The sequence below is a fragment of the Sarcophilus harrisii genome, chromosome 3 (genome assembly GCF_902635505.1).
Source record: "Sarcophilus harrisii chromosome 3, mSarHar1.11, whole genome shotgun sequence".
NCBI classification, from domain to species: Eukaryota; Metazoa; Chordata; class Mammalia; order Dasyuromorphia; family Dasyuridae; genus Sarcophilus; species Sarcophilus harrisii.
The window spans coordinates 374,677,556-374,703,672 of NC_045428.1; the positions used below are offsets into that span (position 1 = coordinate 374,677,556).

The 26,117-nt window shown below is 31.6% G+C and overlaps 1 pseudogene; it reads left to right on the plus strand.

The window, feature by feature from the left end:
• Positions 1 to 1,217: 1,217 nt before the first annotated feature.
• LOC100927856 lies at positions 1,218 to 11,982 on the plus strand (annotated as a pseudogene).
• The last annotated feature ends 14,135 nt before the right edge of the window (positions 11,983 to 26,117 follow it).

Here is a 26,117-nt window from a genome sequence, read left to right on the forward strand (position 1 = left end):
GATTTAAATAACCAATTTGGCAAAAGTAACTTTCAACTGACACTTAAAAATTGGTAATGACATTAAATTCATGCCACATTAATACTTTTGATCCCTGGGCACTTGATTCATCTATTACATCCCAAGATTCTTTAGCTAAGTTTACTTTTATAAAAAGTCCTCTCTGATTTATAACATCATGAGTTTTTAAATACAAATGAGATGATCAAATTTTCATCCAACTCTAACCCCAAATTCTTTTCCTCCTATTTATACTCTGAACCATTTACAGATTTTCCCTTTTCATATTTAATTTCAGTCCTATGATAGATCCAGAATGTAGTCCCCATTAACAACAGACACATCTCAATAGGTCATTCAGTCCCAAAATGTATTAAGAAATGATTTATTGAAAAATCTGAATTTTACAGTGTCATTCTTTGCTTCACTTACATGGTTTAAACTAAGACATAGGTCATTAATAACTTAACAAATATTAGTTAATTCATATTCAAGGGAATCGATACTTGTGTCTTCTAAACTGGGATATTTTTGTTTATTGACTAGGAAGTTCTGTAATCTTTTATATTTTTAAAACGGGAATATCCCATCTAAAATGGTGTAATTTAAAAACAAGGATATAATTATTGACTAAAATATTTCACCTCTATCCCATTTTTTTTTTGCTTTAATGAAACCTTGAAAATAGCATAACAATCCTAATATTTTGAGTTACTAATAGGAAAGAGAAATTATTTTAACAAAAGTAAAATTACTCTCATTAGGGTCATTGTTAAAAACTTGATGGTATTACCTGGTATCAGTCTTTTTCCTATTTCTTTCTCTTGTTTTTTTTTTTTTTTGTATATCAACTGACACTTTAGGGTTGCAGTGGGAGTATTAAGAGGATTGTGGGAGGGCGCAGCCAAGATGGTGGAGAAGGCACATGTAACTTTCTAAGCTCTTCTCTTACCCACTCTATCAATATTATATTGAGCCTCAAAAATAGTCTTGACTGCTACAAATCGTAAAGATAAGAAGTACAACAACTCACCAGCCAAAGAAAATCTGCAGTCTCGCCAAAAAAGGTTTGTTCCGGGGCCAGGGGGAAATCAGTGTAGACTGGGAGAGAAATTAGGTTCCCAGGAGAACCTCAAACTGAAAGTGAAAGCATAGATCTCAGCACAAGCTCCCAGCCCCAACCCACAGGACGGGGCTTTTCCTTGGGGCAGGGACCCATGGCAGGAGGACAAGCCGGGGTTAGCCTCCAATCTGGGCCAATGGGGGGCCTGGCCCATAGAGCTTCCAGGGTGATTTTTGGTGGGGGCAGAGTTCCGGGCAGAGTTCAGAATCGGCAGTCTGAGGTCAGCCAACTACAGTCCCAAAGAGGCTCTGGCCTGGGGCAGTACCTTTACCCCCTTTGTCTCTGCCTAGGGGCAACCGAACCAAAGCCCCACTGGGCATTTCCCATAGTCCCCAGATGAATCCACCTGCTGTTGGGGAAGGGAAAACCCACCAGAGCACCCCATACCTTGAGTGGAAATTTTTACATTCCCCTGTTCTGCACGGGCTTTAACCCCTTGCCTAGGGAGACAACCCAAAGGCTTTAAAATAGAATAAAAAGATGAAAAAGAAAATTAAGCTTCTATGCAGAAAAACAGCAGGTCAGCAAACCTGAAGAACAGCAAAAGAAAATGCACCAGACTGTCCTCCCTCCTTACATGATGCCCCTAGAAGAGACCATAAAAGTCTCAAAAGAGAGTTAGAAGAAAATGGGGGAAAGGAAAGAGAAGCCTTTTAAAGAGAGCAACAACTTCCTGAAATAGAATTAAAAGATAAAAAATTCCCAGGAAGTAGGGAAACAAAATTTAACTGAAAAATAAAAAAAATTGGAAAGTAAGAATTGTGAATTAAAAAAAAAGAATCACTAGAAAGAGGATTTGGAATTGAAAAGACAAAGAACTTAAAAGAAAGTAGGATCTTAATTGAAAAAGGCAAAGAACCCAAAGAAATAGGACTGTGAATTAAAAAGAAAAAATAATTAACTAAAAAAAAAAAATTAGTGAAATGGAAAAAAAATTCCACAGACCAAAAAAAACATTTAAAACCCAATTGAAATCGGAAGAAAAAAAGCTAATGAAGAAAATAATTTTAAAAAAATTAGAACTGAACAAATAGAAACAATGATTCATTGAGAAAAGAATGTCAAGCAAAAAACAAAAAAAAATGACAAGCTGGAAAAAACCATGAATTATCTACTTGCAAAAAACGACAGACTTGGAAAATAGATCTAGGGAGAAACTGAGGATTATTGAATTTCCGAAAACATGAGAAAAAAAAGAGTCTAGATATTATTTTTACAAGAAATCATCAAAGAGAACTGCCCAGATGTAATAGAATCAGAAGGTAAAATAGGATTGAAAGAATCTATCAAACACCTTCTGAAAGAAACCCTAAAATAAAAAAACCCCAAGGAAATTGCCAAATTTCAGAACTATCAGATTAAGGAAAAATTTTACAACAAAAAAAAAAAAAAAATTTAAATATGAGGTGCCAAAAAGGAACCCAAGATCTCGCTGCCTGCATTAAAGGACTGAAGGGCCTGGAACAATTCCAAAAGGACAAGAACTTGAGATACAGCCAAGAATAAACTACCCAGTTGTGAGCATTTTCTTCCAGGAAGAAGATGGAATTTAAGGAAACAAATGAATTATTTGTTTCCCAAGGAAAACCAGAACTAAACACAAAAATTTGATTCCAACCATAGAACCAAGAGATGCAGAAAAGGTAAAAATAACCTGAAAATTGTATTTGTTGTGGATATACAAAAGAATACATGTATAATTTGATTTAATTGATATAAATAAAAAAAGGGAAGAGATATGGAAAAGGGATGATGGCAGAATAAGGTGGGGAGGGAAAAAGAGGGAAAACCCATCCCACGAAGAGGCAAAAGGAGACTTATTATATCTGAGGGAATTTAGAGAGGGGAGGAACATTGGGTGAATCTTACTTCCTCAGAGATGGCCAAAGAAAAATAATTGACATTTGTTTTAGAGAAAATTTCTCTTGCCCCATTAAAAAACGGGGGAGAGGAAAAGGAAAAAAAAGAGTAATAAGGGGGATTAAAAGATCAAAGGGGGGGAGGGAGGGAACAAAAGAGGGTCATCCAAACAAAGTGGGGGTAATAAGTTCCAAAAAAGGGAAAGAGGGGGGGGGAGGGAGGCGAAAAAAGAAAGCATAATCTGGGGTTTTAGGGGAGGAAATAACATTTAGCAACAACCAAAATGTGAATGGGATGAACTCCCCCATAAAGAGGAGGCAGATAGCAGACTGGATCAAAAGTTTACAAGAAACACATTTAAAGCAGAGAGATACATATACAGTAAAGGTAAAAGGCTGGAGCAAAATCTATTATGCTTCAGGTGAAGTCAAAAAAGCAGGGGTAGCCATCCTTATCTCACATCAATCAAAAACAAAAATTAATCTAATTAAAAGAGATAAGGAAGGTAACAACATCCTGCTAAAGGGCAGCATAAACAGCGAAGCAATATCAATATTAAACATGTATGCGCCAAGTGGTATGGCATCCAACTTTCTAAAGGAGAAGTTAAGAGAGTTACAAGAAGAAATAGAGAACAAAACTGTAATAGCGGGAGATCTCAACCTTGCACTCTCAGAATTAGACAAATCAAACCACAAAACAAATAAGAAAGAAATTAAAGAAGTAAATAGAATATGAGAAAAATTAGGTATGTTAGATCTTTGGAGAAAATTGAATGGAAATAGAAAGGAATTTACTTTCTACTCAGCAGTTCATGGAACCTATTCAAAAATTGAGCATATATTAGGACATAAAGACCTCAAAATTAAATGCAAGAAAGCAGAAATAGTAAATGCTTTCTTTTCAGATCATGATGCAATAAAAACTACATTCAACAAAAAGTTAGGGGGAAATAGACCAAAAAGTAATTGGAAACTAAACAATTTCATCTGAAAGAATGATTGGGTGAAGCAGCAAATTATAGATATAATTAATAATTTCACCCAAGAAAATGACAATGATGAGACGTCATACCAAAATTTGTGGGATGCAGCCAAAGCGGTAATAAGAGGGAATTTTATATCCTTAGAAGCTTACTGAAATAAAACAGAGAAAGAAAAGATTAATGAACTGGGCTTGCAACTAAAAAAACTAAAAAAAGACCAAATTAAAAACCCCCAATCAAATATTAAATTTGAAATTCTAAAATTAAAAGGAGAAATTAAAAATATTGAAAGTAAAAAAAAACTATTGAACTAATTAATAAAACTAAGAGTTGGTTCTATGCAAAAGCCAATAAAATAGATAAGCCTTTGGTAAATCTGATTAGAAAAAGGAGGGAGGAAAATGAAATTAGTAGTCTTAAAAATGAAAAGGGAGAACTTTCCACCAATGAAGAAATAATTAGAGAAATAATAAGGAGTTATTTTGCTCAACTTTATGCCAATAAATTTGATAACCTAAGTGAAATGGATGACTACCTCCAAAAATATAGACTTCCCATACTAACAGAGGAAGAAGTAAATTACTTGAATAATCCCCTTTCAGAAAAAGAAATAGAACAGGCAATTAAACAACACCCTAAGAAAAAATCCCCAGGACCAGATGGATTTACATGTGAATTTTATCAAACATTTAAAGATCAATTGGCCCCAGTGCTATATAAATTATTTGATAAAATAGGGAATGTAGGAGTCCTACCAAATTCCTTCTATGACACAGACATGGTACTGATACCTAAACCAGGTAGGTTGAAAACAGAGAAAGAAAATTATAGACCAATCTCCCCAATGAATATTGATGCTAAAATCTTAAATAAGATATTAGCAAAAAGACTACAGAAAATCATCTCCAGGATAATACACTATGATCAAGTAGGATTTATACCATGATTGCAGGGCTGGTTCAATATTAGGAAAACTATCAATATAATTGGCCATATTAATAATCAAATTAACAAAAACCATATGATCATCTCAATAGATGCAGAAAAAGCATTTGACAAAATCCAACATCCATTCCTATTAAAAACACTTGAGAATATAGGAATAAATAGACTTTTCCTTAAAATAATCAGCAGCATCTATTTAAAACCATCAGTAAGCATCATATGTAATGGAGACAAACTGCAACCATTCCCAATAAGATCTAGAGTGAAACAAGGTTGCCCACTATCACCGTTACTATTTAATATTGTATTAGAAACGCTAGCTTTGGCAATAAGAGCTGAGAAGGAGATTAAAGGAATAAGAATAGGCAATGAGGAAACCAAATTATCAATCTTTGCCGATGACATGATGGTATATTTAGAGAACCCCAGAGATTCTACTAAAAAGTTATTAGAAATAATCCACAACTTTAGCAAAGTTGCTGGTTATAAAATAAACCCACACAAGTCATCAGCATTCTTATATATCACTAACAAAATCCAACAGTCAGAGTTACAAAAGAGAAATTCATTTAAAGTAACTACTGATAATATAAATATTTAGGTATCTATCTTCCAAGGAAAATCAGAAACTTTATGAGCAAAATTACAGACCACTTTTCACCCAAATTAAGTCTGATCTAACCAATTGAAAATAGTAAATGCCTTGGATAGGGAGCAAATATAATAAAGATGACAATATTACCTAAACTAATCTATTTATTTAGTGCTACAAATCAGACCCTAAAAAACTATTTTAATGACCTAGAAAAATAACAAATAAAATTGATATGGAAAAACAAATGTAAGAATTTCAAGGGAATTGATGAAAAAAAATAATCAAATGAAGGTGGCTTAGCTGTACCAGATCTAAAATTATATTATAGAGCAGCAGTTACCAAAACCATTTGGTATTGGCTAAGGAATAGATTAGTTGATCAGTGGAATAGGTTAGGTTCAAGGGATAAAACAGTCAACAAATATAGCAACTTGGTCTTTGACAACCCAAAGAACCCCAGTTTTTGGATAAGAACTTACTGTTTGATAAAATTGTTGAAAATTGAAACTAATATGGGAAACTAGCCATTGATCCACACTTAACATCGTACACCAAGATAAGTTCAAATGGTTCAGACCTAGGTCATAAAGAATGAAATTATTAATAAATTAGAGGAACACAGGATAGTTTATCTCTCAGACCTGTGGAAGGGGAAGCACTTTATGACCAAAGCAGAACTAGAGATCATTACTGATCACAAAATAGAAAATTTTGAGTATATCCAACTGAAAAGTTTTTGTACAAACAAAAATAATGATGACAAAGTTAAAAGGGAAGCAATAAACTGGGAAAATATTTTTACAGTCAAAGGTTCTGATAAAGGACTCATTTCCAAAATATATAGAAAATTAACTCTAATTCTTAAAAAATCAAGCCATTCTCCAGTTGAAAAATGGTCAAAGGATATGAACCGACAATTCTCAGATGAAGAAATTGAAACTATTTCTAGTCATATGAAAAGATGCTCCAAGTCATTATTAATCAGACAAATGCAAATTAAGACAACTCTAAGATACCACTACACACCTGTCAGATTGGCTAAGATGACAGGAAAAAATAATGATGATTTTTGGAGGGATGTGGGGAAACTGGGACATTGATGCATTGTTGGTGGAGTTGTTAACGAATCCAACCATTTTCGAGAGTATTTTGGAACTATGCTCAAAAAGTTATCAAACTGTGCATACCCTTTGATCCAGCAGTGTTCCTACTGGGCTTATATCCCAAAGAGATTATATAAAGAAAAGAAAGGGACCTGTATTTGCACGAATGTTTGTGGCAGCCCTTTTTGTAGTGGCTAGAAACTGGAAACTGAATGGATGGTCATCAGTTGGAGAATGGCTGAAAAAATTGTGGTATATGAATATTATGGAATATTACTGTTCTGTAAGAAATGACCAACAGGATAATTTCAGAAAGGCCTGGAGACTTACACGAACTGATGCTGAGTGAAATGAGCAGGTCCAGGAGATCATTATATACTTCAACAACAATACTATATGATGACCAGTTCTGATGGACCTGGCCATCCTCAGCAACGAGATCAACCAAATCATTTCCAATGGAGCAGTAATGAACTGAACTAGCTAAGCCCAGAGAAATAACTCTGGGAGATGACTAAAAACCATTACATTGAATTCCCAATCCCTATATTTATGCCCACCTGCATTTTTGATTTCCTTTACAAGCTAATTGTACAATATTTCAGAGTCAGATTCTTTTTGTACAGCAAAATAGTGTTGTGGTCATGTATACTTATTGTGTATCTTATTTATATTTTAATGTATTTAACATCTACTGGTCATCCTGCCATCTAGGGGAGGGGGTGGGGGGTAAGAGGTTAAAAATTGGAATAAGAGGTTTGGCAATTGTTAATGCTGTAAAGTTACCCATGCATATAACCTGTAAATTAAAGGCTATTAAATAAATAATAAAAAAGAGGATTGTGGGAAAGTAAACCATCAGGACTTTTTATTGCATGTCTAGTTAGGAATAGAAGGAATACAGTTCTCAGCCAGTGATGTGAAGTCAAAAGTGATAGACAATCTAAGGAAGAAGAAAGACAAGAAAATCATTTCAAATTCTGTTTTATCCAACGTGAGTCCTGTTTTTTTTTTTTTTTTTTTTTTACTTTTACATCTGTTCACCTACCCTGTAAGATCCTGTCCATACTGTGACTGGTTTTAGAGTCAGAAAAGGCAAGGATTATATTTTTTACTCTGCTGATGTGCTGGAGAACTATGCACATTTCCCTCAACCACATGATCTGAGAAAATTTTCTGATGTTGATAGTTGCAGATGCCTAAATATTATTATAGCTAATTTCCACATCTTCAGCTATTTACCTCAATGAAATTATACCTCTAGGTTCCAAATTCTGAAAGGCATTAACAAAAAAGAACTAATATTTATGCATGAAAATGGATACTCACTATTTCAAATATAAAGTTCATGTCAATGATTTCAGTAATATTCAACTCTTTGTGAGCCCATTTAGAATTATCTTAGCAAAGATTTTGATGTAGTTTGTCATTTTCTTCTCAAAATTATTTTTCAGGTGAGGTAAGTAAGACAAACAGAATCAAGTGGTCACACAGAGAGTAAGTTTTGGTATTTGGTATGTAGGTGGCAGAATGGATAGTAGCTGAACTTGAAGTTAGGATCTCCTGAGTTTAAGTTTTGCTTCAAAGACTTACTAGCTTTGTGACCACTTTATTTAAAAAAAAAATCTGAAAAAAACCACTGCTTTAAATAATGGAGATTCGATTGAGAAAAATCAAATTTCAACTTTCCCTTTATTAGAGATGATCTATACTTTGCTATGTACATATTCAGTTTGATGTATAGTAAAACAATCTTTGGTACTGCAAAACTGCTTTATAACAAAATATATTGTTTTTAAATTGAAAATGTTTAATTAAAATGAAATTGTTAATATTAAAAAAAGTTAACTTTTTAAATAAATAATTGTATTTTAATAAAGATTATGTTCTTCAGAGCATTAAACAATCTTCATAGGTGACAGGTTTTTGAATAGCCTTGTAAGTAGCAACAAATAGGAATATTATCTAATTTGTAACTACAAGCATGAATAATAGTATAAACTGAGAATGCCATGTCCTTGAAAATTTCAACAGCTCAAAAGGATGATATGAATTTGTCTCTACCTCTCAAGGCTCTCTTTGAATAATTCAAAAAGAATCTTAAAAGAGGTAGAATCAAAATGGGGAAAGGAAATGAGAACTTTGCAGACAAATTTGGAAAAGGACACAAAGAATTATCTGAAGAAAACTACTTACAAAATAGCTTTCTGGGAAAACGGAAAATGGAAAAGGCATAATACTCCTTAGAAAATATATTTGACAAAATGGAAAAAGAAAACAACTCTTTGAAAAACAGAATTTGTGAAATGGAAAAAAAAATCTATTGAATAGTAAATGAGTTTTACATTTAAAAATCCAATTGGCCAAATACAAAAGGAACTAAAAAAGGTAACTGAAGAAAATAATTCACTAAAATTTAGCAGTTAACAAATGTAAATAAATCAATCAATGAACATCAAGAATTAGTCCAACAAAACTAAAAAAAAAAAAAAGAAGAAGAAGAAGAAGAAAATGTAAAATTCTTCATTGAAAAAACAACAGATCTGGAAAATAGATCTAGAACAGACCATCAAAGGTTTATTGGACAAATTGAAAACCATGATAAAAAAGAGCATAGACATAATCTTACAGGAAATCACCAAAGAAAACTTAACTGATGTCCTAGAATTAGAAGGTTAAATAGCCATTGAAAGAATTCACCAACCACCATCTGAAAAAAAAATCTAAAATGAAAACTCCAAGGAGCATCATAGCTAAATTTCAGAATTATCGTATCAAGGAGAAAATATTGCAAACAACCAGAAAGAAACAATCAAATCAAGGAGCCACAATCAGGATAACCCAGCAACTAGAAGCTTCCACCTTAAGGGATAGAAAGGTCCTGAAATCTGATATTCCAAAAGGCAAAGGAACTTGGATTGCAATCAAGAATCAACTATCCAGCTAAATTGAGTCCTTGGGAATATAAGCTGTCTTGATTTTCTATTTTCATGCCATTACTTTACAATTGATCAACAACAATTTATTAAACATGCAATATGTGGTATACCAGGATTACAAGCAAAAAGAATGGAACTACTCATAAAGAAATCTCTATTCCTATAAAAGTTATTTCATTTAAAGTAAATAATACATGGTTTTTTATTCATTCATCTCGTGATGTTATCATCTTCTTATTCAATGCACATAGTCGCTCAGTTGCCAGATTCTGTCTCTACTTTAACAGTATATCTCACAAATGTTTCCATTCTCTTCACTCACAAAGCCCTGACCACAGTGAAAGTTATTCTAATTTCTTTTGCCTTTTGGGCATCTCCTAAGTGATCTCCCTTTCTCAAGTCTCTTTCCATTTCAATTCATCATCAACATACTATTAAAAAGATTTTCCTGGAGCACAGTTCTAACCACTCCATTCTACTTTTCAATAAAGGTTCAAATATGAAATTGAATTTGATATCAAATGGTTTTTATTATCTATCCCATTCCCATTTTTTTGCATCTCCTTATCTATTTCCATAAGCTCTGGTATAGCAAAACAGGCCTATTCCTTAATCTTCACATATGATGCTTTCCCAGCATTGTTGTAACTTTGCACTAGTTCACCCTTATATTCAGAATAATATTTATCTTCATCTACATATATATATGGTTGTACATGCAAATGTATATATGCATATATACATGCATGTACAATCACATTAGATAGATTTTCATATTAGTCATATTATGAAAGAAGAATCAGAACAAAAAGTACACACTATGCAAAAAAAAAAGTGAAAACAGTATGCTTCAGTATGCATTTCAGACTTCATAGTTATTTCTCTGGATGTGGATAGCATTTTAGAATTATCTTGGATTATTTTATCACTGAGAATAGCTAAATCAAATGTAAATATATTTGATAATTACATGTAATAATTAACATTCATTTTTTAAAATATTAAGCTCCCAATTCTTTCCCATATATTCAGCCCTCTTATACTCCATGGGAAAGCAAGTGATAGGATATCATTTAGACTTGTAAAGTCATGCAAAACATTTCCCATGCTGTAAAATTAAACACATAATTAAAATCAAGAAAAATAAACAGAAAAAAGCATGTTTCAGATTTCACTTAGTAAAATTATAGTATGCAGAATAAAGGTAGAAAAAGTTCCACTGTACTTGAGGTATTCATAACACATTAGGATACTACATCCTGTTATTTGGTTATCTTCTATTAAGAAGGATATTAAAGCAGGCTCAGAGGAGGGTGACTAGGATTGTCATAAGATAATGACAGTTAAATAACATTTAAGGGAATTGAAAAACTAAGCCTAAAATAGAGAATTCAAGAATGTTATCTTATAAGTACCTTAAACAATTTATAGAGTTGCCATATTGAAATGATTAGATTGATTTTGTATAGCTCTAAAGGACAGAAATCAGATTGATACACTGGAGTAACAGGTGGTGAATTATGCCTCAATTAGACCAAAAAATTGCTAAAAAAAAATAGAAGCTACTTAATAAGATGAAGTGCCAATTTAAAGAGATATTGGAGCCAGGTTTAGATGCCACTAGTGAGGTATGCTGTTGAAAGTATTTTGGTTTTTAAATGCAGATCCCTTGCTCATTTAATTTTTCCTTCTTTCAGTTTCTTCATTGTTATCAAATTCAACAAACATTTAGGGAAACCGTACCCACAAAAATGTATAAAATATTTACTAGGGTAAAGTACTTACTAAATAGCTCAAACGTTGGGTGATATATAATAAGTAGAAGTTGAACGACTATTTAGAGTGATATAATTTTTTAATAACTAGATTGTCATTCAAAGAAAACTATGAAGATAATTAGATTAATTCCAAAATGCTTATTATCTCATGAGAATTCAAAATATTGTAGTAAAGTTCCTAAGATCAAAGGTCAAAGGACAAATTAGGTCCTTTGTAATCTTTTTTAACTTCATAGTATATTATGGGGCTAATAAATCTTAAAAAAAAATTAATCTTGAAATTTAGATGGGTGGCCTATTATAACATCAAGTTAATGGCTCCAGAGTCTTTGAAAATGAAATTAGAATGCTGCAGGATTCAACAAACTTAGGTTAATGTGTGATGATATACTTTATGAAAATGAAGATGTTAAACAGGCCATAAAAAGGCTATAAAAAGGCTACCAGAGATTCTATATAATGATTGAATGTTTCGTATCATGAGAGCTCTGGACCTAAAATTGCCTAAAAACCAATGGAAAAATAAGAAAAGATCAATTTATACCTTCATCCATATCTGAAGGAGGTTATACATGAAAGAAAAGAGAAAGAAGAATGGAATAAGAAGTAATCATGCCAAATATATCATCAATATGTACATTCTCAAAATATTTTTATTATGTATACTTGTGCAAAATATTAGGTTAGCTAACCATTTGTAACTATTCTGCAAATTGATTTAATTTAAATAAATGATTATCACAGAAAAAAAAAAAAAAGAATGACAGACTCCTATTGTCCTGACTCAAATATGCTGTAGATGCATCATATTTTAGACACATATTTTGGACAAATGTTGCCAATGCAAATTTAAATAATCCCAGAATTGAAAATGATGAAGAGAATGTTCTGAAGTATAATTTTAAAATTGTGAAGTACTTAAAACCTCAAGAATATTTTTTGCTGAAAAATTTTAATTCCATAAAAATGTTTTCTTTTTCCTCAATGCTAGTATATAAGTACAAATAATATGATCCAACAAAATTTATATTATCAAAAAAATAATGAAGAAATGAATGAGGGAATATATAAGCTAACATATATTGGAAAAATGAGATGCATGCACAAAATATTTCAACATATACTATCAATTAAATGTTTGATTATAAAAAGATAGTAGGATAATTATATATTAAAATCAAGGAATTAAAAGGTAGAGAGCTGAGTTTGTTGCTTTGGTATCTATGCAATATCACAACATCAAGAGGAAAGATTCAATCCAATGTGTGGAATCCCTAGAAAGGTTTAGAAAGGTATATGAAAAAGAATTTGACATAAGAAAGTAATTGGAATTGTGCTTTTTTATTTTTTTTCTATAAATGAATTAATATGTTTAATTTTTCATCCAATCTTTAGGCATCCTATATCTATTGACTAATCCTCTGAAGAATGTGGATGTTATGCTACTTATTAATAGTTGTTAACCTATGGAATGACAGTGAGAAACTCAGGCACGTTACATCTCATACAATTGAGTGTTAGAAATGCCAAAAGAATAGATCTTTGGTTTAGTATTCAAATAATTTTAGAAAATGCAATGCTAGATTGTAAGAAGGAAGGAAGGAGAAAGGAAGGAAGAAAATAAAATACTTTATTCTCTTAGAAAGTTTGCATTCTATCAATATCCATACTTCATCTTAATTTTTATTTTGAAAAATGGGGTAGAAAGTGTTAGTTTGCAATGCTTGAATCTCTCTAGATTTTGTTTAATATCCTATAGTGATAAAACTGGAACCATCATTTTCAAAACCCTAATTGGTTTTAAAACATCCATTCACTAAAGTTATATGGGTAGTAAGGATGATTATCTCAAGACATATGGAAATTAGTCCAGACTTTGTAATATTACTAAAATTAAAAAAATAGATATATAATAAATAAATGCCAGGATTATTATTTCTGATCATTTACAATAAATTATATTATATTTCCAAATTTTTCTTTGATTATTCTATATATTTTAGGTCCATTCTATATTTTCTCGATAGCTTGCTTTCCTTTTTTTTTCTTTTCCTCCCTCCCTCCCTTTCTTCCTCCCTTCCTTATTTTCTTCCTTCTTTTCTTCCTTCTTTTCTTTCTTCTTTCCTCCCTCCCTTTCTTCTCTTCCTTCCTTTTTTCTTTATTCCTTCACTCCTTCCTTCATTCCTTTTATTCTTCTTTCTTTCCTTCCTTCTCTTTTTCTCCTTTTTTCTTTTCTGTTTCCTATCTTCTTTTTGTCTTTTTTTACTTCTTTCTTTTATTCTTCCTTTGTCCTTTCTTTCTTTTTTCCATCTTCTTTCACTTCCTGCAATTCTTGTTTTTTTTTTTATAGTCATTGCCGATTTGCTGTCAATTTACTGCTTTCATATTTGTTCTTTTTGTAGTTTATTCATTTTTAATTTTTATGTTTGCCTTAGAAATTTTAGCCCCAGGCTTTCATGGCATAGATTGTAAATACTAAATTGCAAGATGTATATAAAATTCCCTGCTTCCTTTTCCTCTTTACCATCCCCCTCACCCTCATAAGTCCAATTCTAAACAAACAAGGAGCTAAAAGAATTTCTCAAAGATGTTCTGATTTCTTGTTTGCAAATACTTATATTTCACATAAAAACTAAAAAAAAATTAAATTTGAGATCATTCTCTCATTTTCACTTATTTACTGATGCCTTACAAAATGAATATTATTTTTATGTTTCTATTTTATCTTTTACATTATAGAAATCTTACATTGTTACAAAGTACCAATGATTTGTAGTTTAAAGAGAGCCTATTTGCTTAGTTAGCTGTCTTCTATTTTCCAATTGTCAGCTTATGTTTAAAAGACAATTTCACATACAAAATGCTGATGTTTGAGGATTTTCAATATAAAATACACTGAACAGACTGTGTATTAAATTAATTCAGCCTGCCAAGTAAATGCTTTCACCCCAACATTTTTATTTCCTAAAGTTGCAAAAATCCTTTGGATAATCTTTCCTTTTGCTTTATTTGCATTTTATAACTTCTGCCTTATTATGTATTCCATTAAACTAGGAACTAACCTGAGCAAATGTTATCTTTATGCCATTGTGACTGAAAAATTATGTTTCTTTATTAATATGTGCAAACATCCTGGGAATAAAAAAGAAAATCACAAACAAAGGTGTTTAGTAAAATATAAATTATGTGTGAAACAAGAGTTTGGGCAAAAATTCATCTTTTTAAAAAATAGACCAAAGGGAATAATCTTCTCTAAGTTGGAAAATATGGATGTTCAAATGATTGAATAACATTTTGTTTCAAGTTTTAAAAAGCATGTAAGAGGTGAAAACAATAGATGAGACATTTTTTGATGCTAATGTCTTTTCATTCAGAATTATTTCTTCTTAGTATAAATTGAGGATCTGGCAAGTTGATAAGAGTAAGAGAATAACATTGGTTATATGCCTACTATTTTCCATGTACTTTACCAACTGATTAGGATTAAAAAAAGGAATGAAAAAAGAGTACACTTTTAAGAATCTAACAGTTTAATGAGGGAGACAACATATAAACAACTATGTATAAAACATTTATAAATATAATAAGTTGGAGACAAGTCATACAAAGGATAGATAAAGAAAAAAAGAGCCCATTAGATGTGTTTCAATTAGTGGGATTTAGGAATGCAGAGATGAAGACAGGTAAAATTTCAGCTTTGGGAACAATTAGTAAAAATTTGGGTTGGAGAATGTATTGTCTTATTGCAGAAGCTCTCCTATTTTAGTCACAAATATATGAAAGAACTTCAATTCATTAAATAATCTTTAAAAAAATTCAGGATTAAACAACTTTACTGGGTAAATTACTCTCACTCTCAATAACAGCTCTTTTTTTCTACAAAAAATAAAATTTTCTAAGACTCATGATCATTCAGCATATTAGCTGCTTTTTGTGTAATCCTTTTTTATAGATACATGATATTTAATTTTTTCTAGGTACTTCCAATATTTTCTACTTGAACCTGAAAGTTTTGGAACTTAACTATGATATTCCTGCAATTGTTCCTACTTGGATGTATTTAAGATGATGATCAGTTGAGGTTTTTCTATTACTTTTTTTCTTTGTTGTTCTAGAATTTCAGGGCAATTTTCCTTGAAAATTTCTTGTAATATCATATCAACATCATTTTTTATCAAGTTTTTTGGGCAGGTCAAAAATTATTTTATTATTTCTCTTAAATATATTTTCATTTTTTAAAATAGTGCCAATTTATTTTTATTAATTTTTCCGAGGTCCAGCACTTTATTTTTTATAGAAACGTTTTATTTTCAAAACATATGCAAGTGATAATTGTGGCAATATGTATAGAAGAATTATACATATTTAATATATATTGAATTACTGGCTGTCTAGAGAAGGTGGTAGGGAAAGGGAGGGAGGCAATTTGGAACACAGGGGTGTTTGTTGCAAGGATGAATGTTGAAAAATATGTTTGCACACCTTTTGAAAATAAAAAGGTATTATTAAAAATATGCAAGGATAATTTTTCACCATTGACCCTTGAAAATTTTGTGTTCCAATTTCCTCTTCTCCTCCCCACCATGGGTGGCCAGTAATCCAAAATATCTTAAATATGATAAAAAATATATGTAAGTCCAATATAGACATATCTACTTATACAATTATCTTGCTGCACAAGAAGAATAAGATCAAAAAAGAAAAAAAATGAGAAAGAAAATAAAATTCAAGAAGACAACAACAAAATAAGTAGAAATGCTATGTTGTGATAAACACTCAGTTCCCACAGTCCTCTCTTTGGATGTAAATGGTCCTCATCACAAGATTGTCTGAACTGCCTGACTCATCACATTGTAGAGAATAGCTACATACATCAGAAATGATCATTGTATAATCTTGTCATTGCCACGTACAAAGAAATTCTGATTCTGCTCATTTCACTGATGATCAGTTCATGTAACTCTCTCCAGGCCTCTCTAAAATCATCCTGCTGATGGCTTCTTATAGAGCAATAATATTCCATAACATTCATATAACATAACTTATTCAAACATTCTCCAACTGATGGACATCTACTCAATTACCAGTTTTTGCCACTACAAAAAGGGCATTTTGCACAAACATTTTTTGCACATGTAGATCCCTTTTCACCTTTTAAGATGTCTTTGGGATATAAGCCCAGTGGAAACACTGCTGGATCAAAGGGTATGCACAGTTTGATAACCTTTTGAACATATTTCCAAATTATTCTCCAGAATGAATAGATCCTTTCACAATTCAACCAACAATGTATTAGTGTCCCAGTTTTTCCACATCCCCTGCACCTTTTGTCATTACCTTTTCCTGTCATCTTAGCCAATATGAGAGGTGTGTAGCGGTATCCCAGAGTTGTCTTAATTTGCATTTCTCTGTTTAATGATGATTTTGAGTACCTTTTTCACATTGCTAGAAATGGTTTTAATTTTTTCATCTGAAAATTATCTATTCATATTCTTTGACTATATCATTTAGAGAATGAATATAGATTTGAATCAATTTTCTATGTACTTTAGAAATGAGGCCTTTATCAGAATGTTTAAATGTAAAAATATTTCCCAATTTGTTCTTCCCTTTAGGCTTGTCTACATTAGTTTTGTTTATACAAAAACTTTTTAACTTAGTATAATCATAATTATCTATTTGCTGTTCAATAATGAGTTCTAGTTTTTCTTTAGTCCTTCCTTCTCCACAGATCTGAGAGATCAACTGTCCTATGTTCTTCTAATATCCTCATAGTATCACTCTTCATGTCTAAATCATGAACCATTTTGACCTTATCTTAGTATATGTAGTATTAGGTGTGATTCAGTGCTAGTTTCTGTCATACTAGTTTCCAATTTTCCAAGCAATTTTTGTCAAATAGTGAATTTTTATAACAAAAGTTGGAATCTTTGGATTTATCAAACACTAGTCAATGATTATTTCACCCTGTTAACTTAATCTTGTAGTGATCAACTACTTTATTTCTTAGCCAGTACAAAATGGTTTTGATGATCCATGCTTTATAATACAGTTTTGCATCTGGCACAGCTAGGCCCCCTTCATCGACAATTTTTGTGCATTAATTCCCTTGAAATTATTGACATTTTGTTCTTCCAGATGAACTTTATTATTGTTTTTTCTAGAATTGTAAAATAATTTCTTGGGAGTTTGATTGGTATGTCACTAAATAAGTAGATTAATTTACGTAGTATTGTCATTTGTATTATATTATCTCAGACCACTCAAAAGCACATAATATTTTCCCAGTTGATTAGATCTGACTTTATTTGTGTGAAAAGTGTTTGTAGTTGTTTTCATATAGTTCCTGACTTGCCCTTGGCAGAAACATTCTCAAATAATTTATGCTATTGACAATTATTTTAAACAGAATTTCTCATTTTAATCTCTTCCTGCTGAACTTTGTTGGCAATATATAAGAATGCTAATGATTTATGTGGATTTATTTTTTATCCTGCAACTTTGCTAAAGTTATGAATTGTTTCCAGTATTTTCATAGTTGAATCTCTAGGGTTCTCTAAGAATACCATCATATCATCTTCAAAGAGTGATAATTTGCTTTCCTCATTATCTACTCTAATTCCTTTAATCTCTTTTTTTCTTTTATTGTCAAAGCTAATATTTGTAATGCAATATAGAATAGTAATGGTGATAGTGAACAACTTTGTTTCATCCCTTATCTTATTAGGAATGCTTCTACTTTGTTCCTAATACATATAACTCTTGCTGATGCTTTTCAATAGATGCTACTGATCTTTTTTTTTCAATCTATTCCTATGATCTCTAATGTTTATAATAGAAATGAGTGTTAGATTTTTATCAAATGGTTTTTCTGCAGATAATGAGATAATCATATGATTTTTGTTAATTTGCTATGGATATAGTTAATTATGCTAATAGTTAATACTTTTCCTGATGTTTAACCAACCCTGCATTCTTTATATAAATCCTACTTGATCATAATATATTATCCTGGGAATGACTTTCAGTAATCTCTTTGCTGATATTTCATTTAAGATTTTTGCATCAATATTTATTAGAGAAGTTGGTCTATAATGTTCTTTTTCTGTTTTCATCCTACTTATTTTAGGTATCAGTACCATATCTGTGTCAAAGAAGGAATTTGGTAGGATTCCTTTCTCTATTATTTCATATAGTTTATGTAGTATTGGAATTAATTGTTCTTTAAATGTTTGGTAGAATCTACATGTAAATCCATCTGACTCCGGAGATTTTTTCTTAGGAAGTTTATTAATAGCTTTTCTATTTCTTTTTCAAAAATGGGACTATTTAAAAATTTATTTCCTCTTCTGTTAACCTGGGCAATATATATTTTTATAGGTACTCCTCCATTTCACTTAGGTTGTGAAATTTATTGTCATATAGTTAGGCAAAATAACTTCTGATTATTGCTTTGATTTCCTCTTCTTTGGCAAAAAATTCTCCCTTGTATTGAGATTAACAATTTGATTTTCTTCATTTCTTTTTCTAATCAAATTAAGTAAAGGTTTATCTATTTTATTTGTTTTTATCATAAAACCACCTCTTAGTTTTATTTACTAATTCAATAGTTTTCTTACTTTCAATTTTATTAATCTCCCTTTATTTTCAGAATTTCAAAGTTTTATTCAATCGAGGTTTTTTAATTTGTTTTTTTCCTAGCTTTTTTTTTTAGTTGTAAGCCTTTCTCTTTCTTTGTTTTATACAAATAAGAATCTCTTTAATGCTTTGGATGCATCCCACTAATTTGTTTCATTATTGTCATTCTCTTGGATGAAGTTATTGATTGTGTGTATGATTTGTTGTTTTACTGATTCATTCTTTAGAATTAAATTATTTAGTTTCCAATTAATTTTTGTTCTATTTTCCTCTGGTATGTTATTGTACATGATTTTTATTGCATCATGATCTGAAAAAAATGGATTTTCTATTTCTGTATTTCTGCATTTGATTTTGAAGGTTTGATGCTTTAATATATGGTCAATTTTTTATACATTCCATAAACCACAGAGAAAAAAAGTATATTCTTTTCTGTCTCCATTCAATTTTCTCTAAAAATCTATCATACCTAACTTTTATAGAATTCAATCTACCAACTTAAATTCTTATTTATTGTATGGTTTGAATTATCTAGTTTTGAGAAAGTTTGAGGTTATTCCACTAGTATAATTTTGCTCATATTTTTTCTTGCAACTCTCTTCACTTCTCTAGAAATTTGGATGCTATACCACTTGGTGCATATATGTTTAGTATTACTATTTCTTCATTATCTATTGTATATCCTTTAGCAAGATTTATTTTCCTTCCTTATCTCTTCTAATTAGAACTATTTTTGCTTTTGCTTAATCTTAAATGAGGATTGCCACCCATGTTCTTTTTTTTTAATTAACCTTGTAGCATAATATATTCTGCTCCAGCCTTTTAACTTTACTCTATATGGACAGATCACTCTGCTTTAAATGTGTTTCTTATAAACAGCATATTGTAGAATTCTAACTTTTATCCAGTATGTTATCTGCTTCCATTTTATCCTATTCACATTCCCAGTTAAAATAACTAATTCTGTATTTCCTCCCCTCTTATTTACCCCATGTTATGCTTTTCTCTATCCTTTCCTTCTTCCTTTTCCCCCAGTACTTTGCTTCTGACCACAACCTCCCTCAAACAGGCTTTCCCTTTGTATACCATTTCCCTTTCTTCCACTTTTCTCCTACAATTTTCTCCCTTTTATTAGCCTTCTTTTTGCTTTTTTCCTTTACCCTCCCACTTTCCTATAAGGTGAGACAAATATCTCTGTGAAACCAAGTATATCTGACATTGTGTATTTGAGCCAAATTTGTTCAGGGATTCACACAATGCTCATCCTCCTTTCTACTTTCCCTCAATTATAATAGTTATTCTTTGCCTCTTGATGTGTTGTAATTTCCCACATTTTACCTCCATTTTCCTCTTTTTCCAGTACAATCCCCTTTCCAACTATAATTTATTTTTTAATTATGACAATAAAAATCAAATTATTCCTACACTCTCTAAGTATACCCATAACAGAAATGCAGGTACCGAGATTTATTTTCTTTTTACCTTCTAATGCTTCTCTTGAGTTATGTATTTGGAGATCAAATTTTTTGTTCAGTTCTGGTCTTTTCAGCAGAAATAAATGGAATTCACCTGTATCATTGAATGTCCATCTTCTTCCCTGAAAGATAATGTTCAGTTTAGCTGGATAGTTGGTTTTTGGCTGCAATCCAAGTCCCTTTGCCTTTTTTGAATATGAATCTACAGGCCCTTCTATTCTTTAAAATGGAAGCTTCTAGTATCTGGGTAATCCTGATTGTGACTCCTCAATATTTGAATTGTTTGTATCTGGGTCATTGCAGCATTTTTTCCCTTCATTCTGACAGTTCTGAAATTTAGCTTCTATATGCCTTGGAGTTTTCATTTTGTATTCTCTTTCAGGAAGTAATCAATGAATTCTGTCAATGGTTACTCTAACTTCTGGTTCCAAGACATCAGGGCAGTTTTCCTTGATGATTTACTAAAAGATGATGTCTAGGTTCTATTTTTCATCTTAGCTTCCAGAAAGGTCAATTATCCTTAGATTGTCCCTCTATCTATTTTCTAGGTCAGTTGTTTTTTTAAAATGGGGTATTTAACATTTTCTTTGATTTATTTCATTTTTTTTGTTTTTCTGTTTGATTCTTGAAGTCTTATTGAATCATTCATTCCATTTATTCATTTCCATCCATTCATTCCATTAATCCAATTCTGATTTTTAGTGTATTATTTTTTTAAATTATTTTTGTTAGCTTCTTTTGTATTTGGTTAATTTAATTTTTAATATACCTTTTTATTTACAAGTTACATGCATGGGAGCTACTACTGGGCTTATATCCCAAAGAAATACTAAAGAAGGGAAAGGGACTTGTATGCGGCCCAATTTGTAGTGGCAAGAAACTGGAAAATGAATGGATGCCCATCAATTGGAGAATTGTTGGGTAAATTGTGGTATATGAATGTTATGGAATATTATTTTTCTGTAAAAAATGACAAGCAGGATGAATACAGAAAGGCTTGGAGAGACTTACATGAACTGATGCTGAGTGAAATGAGCAGAACCAGGAGATCATTATACACTTCAAAAACAATATTGTGTGAGGATGTATTCTGATGGAAGTGTATTTCTTCCACAAAGAAAAGATCTAATTCAGTTCCAATTGATCCCAGTTGATCAATGATGGACAGAATGAGCTAAACCCACAGGAAAGAACGAAATGAATGTAAATTGTTTTCATTGTTGTTTTTCCTCCTAGTTTATTTTTACCTTCTGAATCCAATTCTTCCTGTGCAACAAGAGAAGTGTTCGGCTCTGCACACATATATTGTACCTAGGATGTACTATAACATATTTACATGTATAAGACTGCTTGCCATCTAGGGTTCAAGGTGAAGGGAGATAAGGGGAACGTCAGAACAGAAGTGAGCACAAGGGATAATGTAAAAAAAAAATTACCCAGGAATATGTTCTGTCAATAAAGTTACAATTAAAAAAAAAAAACAAGTTATATGCATGGGTAATTTTACAGCATTCACAATTGCCAAACATTTTGTTCCAGTTTTTCCTCTCCTTTCCCACACCCCCTCTCCCCAATAGCACATTGATCAATACATATTAAATGTGTTAAGGTACAAATGAAATACAGTATAAGTATACATGTCTAAACAGTTATTTTGCTGTTAAAAAAGAATCACACTTTGAAATAGTGTACAATTAGCCTATGAAGTAAATCAAAAATGCAGGCGGATAAAAATATAGGGATTGGGAACTCTATGTAATGGTTCATAGTCATCTCCCAGAGTTCTTTTGCTGGGTATAGCTGGTTCAATTCATTACTGCTCTATTGGAACTAATTTGGTTCATCTCATTGCTGAAGATGGCCAGGTCCCATCAGAATGATCATCACATAGTATTGTTGTTGAAGTATATCATGATCTCCTAGTCCTGCTCATTTCACTCAGAATCAGTTCATGTAAGTCTCACTAGGCCTTTCTGAAATCATCCTGTTGGTCATTTCTTACCAAACAATAATATTACATAATATTCATATGGAGTTCACAAATATGGGAGATTCACAAATCCCAAGATTTGTGAATCTCCCATATTTGTGAACTCCAATGAGTACTTAAATACTTCTTGATTATATGAGCTCTCTAAAGGTGTGAACATAAGCATTGTTTCTATCAGTTGTACTTAGTATCTTGTTTCTTCTGGCCCATAACATCTCCCTGTAAAATTAGATCAATCATACTGAAACATGCTAAATTAGATAATTATTGTCTCTATCAACTCTAATGGCTTAACACTTTGTAAGTATTCCAAAATTCATATACAACAATTTATACAGCCATTCTCCAATTGATGGTCATCCACTCATTTTCCAGTTTCTGACCACTACAAAAAGGGCTGCCACAAACTTTCGTGCACATACAAGTTCTTTCCCCTTCTTTAAAATCTCTTTGGGATATAAACCGAGTAGAAGCACTGCTGGATCAAAGGGTATGCACAGTTAATGACTTTTTGAGCATAGTTCCAAATTACTCCCCAGAATGGCTGGATGTACCTGTTTTCCCACATCACCTCCAACATTCCGCATTATCTTTCTCTGTCATTCTACCAATCTGATAGATATGTAGTGGTATCTCAGAGTTGTCTTAATTTGTATTTCTCTGATTAATAATGACTTGGAGCTTCTTTTCATGTGGCTAGAAATAGTTTCAATTTCTTTGTCTGAGAATTGGTTGTTCATATACTTTGGGCATTTATCAATTGGAGAATGGCTTGATTTCTTATAAATTAGAGTGAATTCTCTATATATTTTGGAAATGAGGCCTTTATCAGAATTCCCAGTCTATTGCTTCACTTTTAATCTTGTCTGCATTAGTTTTGTTTGTACAAAAACTTTTCAATTTAATATCATAAAAATTTTCTATTTTGTGATCAATAATGATCTCCAGTTCTTCTTTGGTCATAAATTCCTTCCTTTTCCACAGATTTGAGAGGTAACCTATCTTATGTTCCCCTAATTTATTTATAATTTCATTCATTATGCCTAGGTCATGAACCCATTTTGACTTTATCTTGGTATACAGTGTTAAGTGTGGGTCAATGCCTAGTTAATGCCATACCAGTTTCCAATTTTCAAAGCAATTTTTGTCAAATAGTGAGTTCTTATCCCAAAAGCTAGGGTCTTTGAGTTTGTCAAACACTAGATTTTTAAAGTTATTGACTGTTTTGTCCTTTGAACCTAACCTATTCCATTGATCAACTAATCAATTTCTTAGCCAATAGCAAATGGTTTTGGTAACCACTGTTTTATAATATAATTTTAGATCTGGTACAGCTAGGCCACCTTCATTTGATTTTTTTTTTAATTTATTCCCTTGAAATTCTTGACCTTTTGTTTTTCCATAGGAACATTGTTGTTATTCTTTCTAGATCATTAAAATAGGTTTTTGGGAGTCTGATTGGTATAGTGCTAAATAAATACATTAAGTTAGGTAGTATTGTCATCTTTATTGTATTTGCTCACTCTATCCAAAAACATTTGATATTTTTCCAATTGGCTAGATCAGACTTAATTTGTGTAGAAAGTGTTATGTAGTTTTGCTCATATAGTTCCTGATTTTCCCTTGGCAGATAGATGCCAAGTATCTAGGATACTAAGGATACAAGGCATGCTAAGTATTTTAAACTATCAGTAGTTACTTTAAATGGAATTTCTCTTTATAACTCTAAATGTTGGATTTTATTAGTGATATATAAGAATGCTGATAACTGATGTGGGTTCATTTTTTATTCTGCAACTTTACTAAAGTTGTGGATTATTTCTAATAACTTTTTTAGTAGAATCTCTGGGGTTCTCTAAGTATATCATCATATCAGCAAAGAGTGAAAATTTAGTTGCTTTATTACCTACTCTAATTCTTTGAATCTCTTTCTTAACTCATTGCCAAAGCTAGTATTTCTAATACAATATTGAATAGTAATGGTGATAGTGGGCAACCTTGTTTCACTTCTGATCTTATTGGGAATGGTTCCAGTTTGTCCCCATTACATATGTTGCTTAATGATGGTTTTAATTAGATGCTATCGATAATTTTAAGGAAAAGTCCATTTATTCCTATACTCTCAAGTGTTTTTATTAGGAATGGATGTTGGATTTTACCAAATGCTTTTTCTGCTTCTAATGAGATGATCATATGGTATTTGCTAATTTGATTATTAATATGGCCAATTATATATTTTTTTTATTATAGTAACTTTTTATTGACAGAATCCATGCCAGGGTAATTTTTTTTACAACATTATCCCTTTACTCACTTTGTTCGATTTTTCCCTCCCACCCTCCACCCTCCAGATGGCAAGCAGTCCTATATGTTGAATATGTCCTAGTATATCCTAGATAAATGTATTTGGGCAGATCCAAACAGTTTTCTTTTGCCAGGGAGAATTTGGATTCAGAAGAAAAATAACCCGGGAAGAAAAAAAAAATGCAAAACATTTAATTAATTTCCCATTGTTTTTTTCTTTCGTTGAGTTTTCTCCATTTGATCAATTGAAATGAATTAGGTTTCTTTGTAAAGAAACTTCCATCAGATTACATCTTCAACAGTATCGTTGTTGACTATAAAATGATCTCTTGTTCTACCCATTTCATTGCATAGTTCATTAATTCTCCCGCTTTTCTGTATTCATCTTATGGTAATTCTTGAACAATAATATTCCATAAATTCTTATACCACAATTTACCCAAATTCTCCAATTGATGGGCATCCACTAGTTTCCAGGTTCTACTACAAACAGGGCTACCAAATACATTTTGGCCAATACTTGTCCCTTTTCCTTCTTTAGTATCTCCTTGGGGTATAAGCCCAAAGAAAACTGTTGGATCAAAGGGTATGCACAGTTTGATAACTTTTTGGGATAATTCCAGTTGCTTCCAGAATGGTTGGATTCGGTCCAGCCCACCAACAATGTATCAGTGTCCCAGTTTTCCCGCATCCCTCCAACACCTCATTATTTTTTTCCTGTCATTTGCCAATCAAGGGTGTAGTGGTATTCAGGTTTCTTAATTTGATTTTCTGATTAATAATCATTTGGCACTCTCTTTCATATGAGTGGTAATGATTTCAATTTCATCATCGGAAAATTGTCTGTTCATATCCTTTGACCATTTATCAATTGGAGAATGGCTTGGTTTCTTAAAAATTAGAGTCAGCTCTCTATATATTTTGGAATTGAGGTATGGCCAATTATATTGATAGTTTTCCTAACATTGAATCAGTCCTGCATTCCTGGTATAAATCCTTCTTGATCATGGTGTATTATCCTGGGGATGATTTTCTGTAGTCTTTTTGCTTATTTAAAATTTTAGCTAATTTCATTTGGGAGGGTCTAAATTTTCTTTCTCTTTTTCACCTACCTGGTTTAGGTATCAGTACCATATCTGGCATAAAAAATTTGGTAGGACTCCTTCATTCCCTATTGTTTCAAATAGTTTAAATAGCATTGGGGCTAATTGTTCTTTCAATGTTTGGTAGAATTGACATGTAAATCCATCTGGTCCCGGGGATTTTTTCTTAGGGATTTGATTAATAGCTTGTTCTATTTCTTTTTCTAAAATGGGACTATTTAACCAATTTCCTTCCTCCTCTCTTAATCTGGGAAGCCTTTATTTTTGGAGGTAGTCATC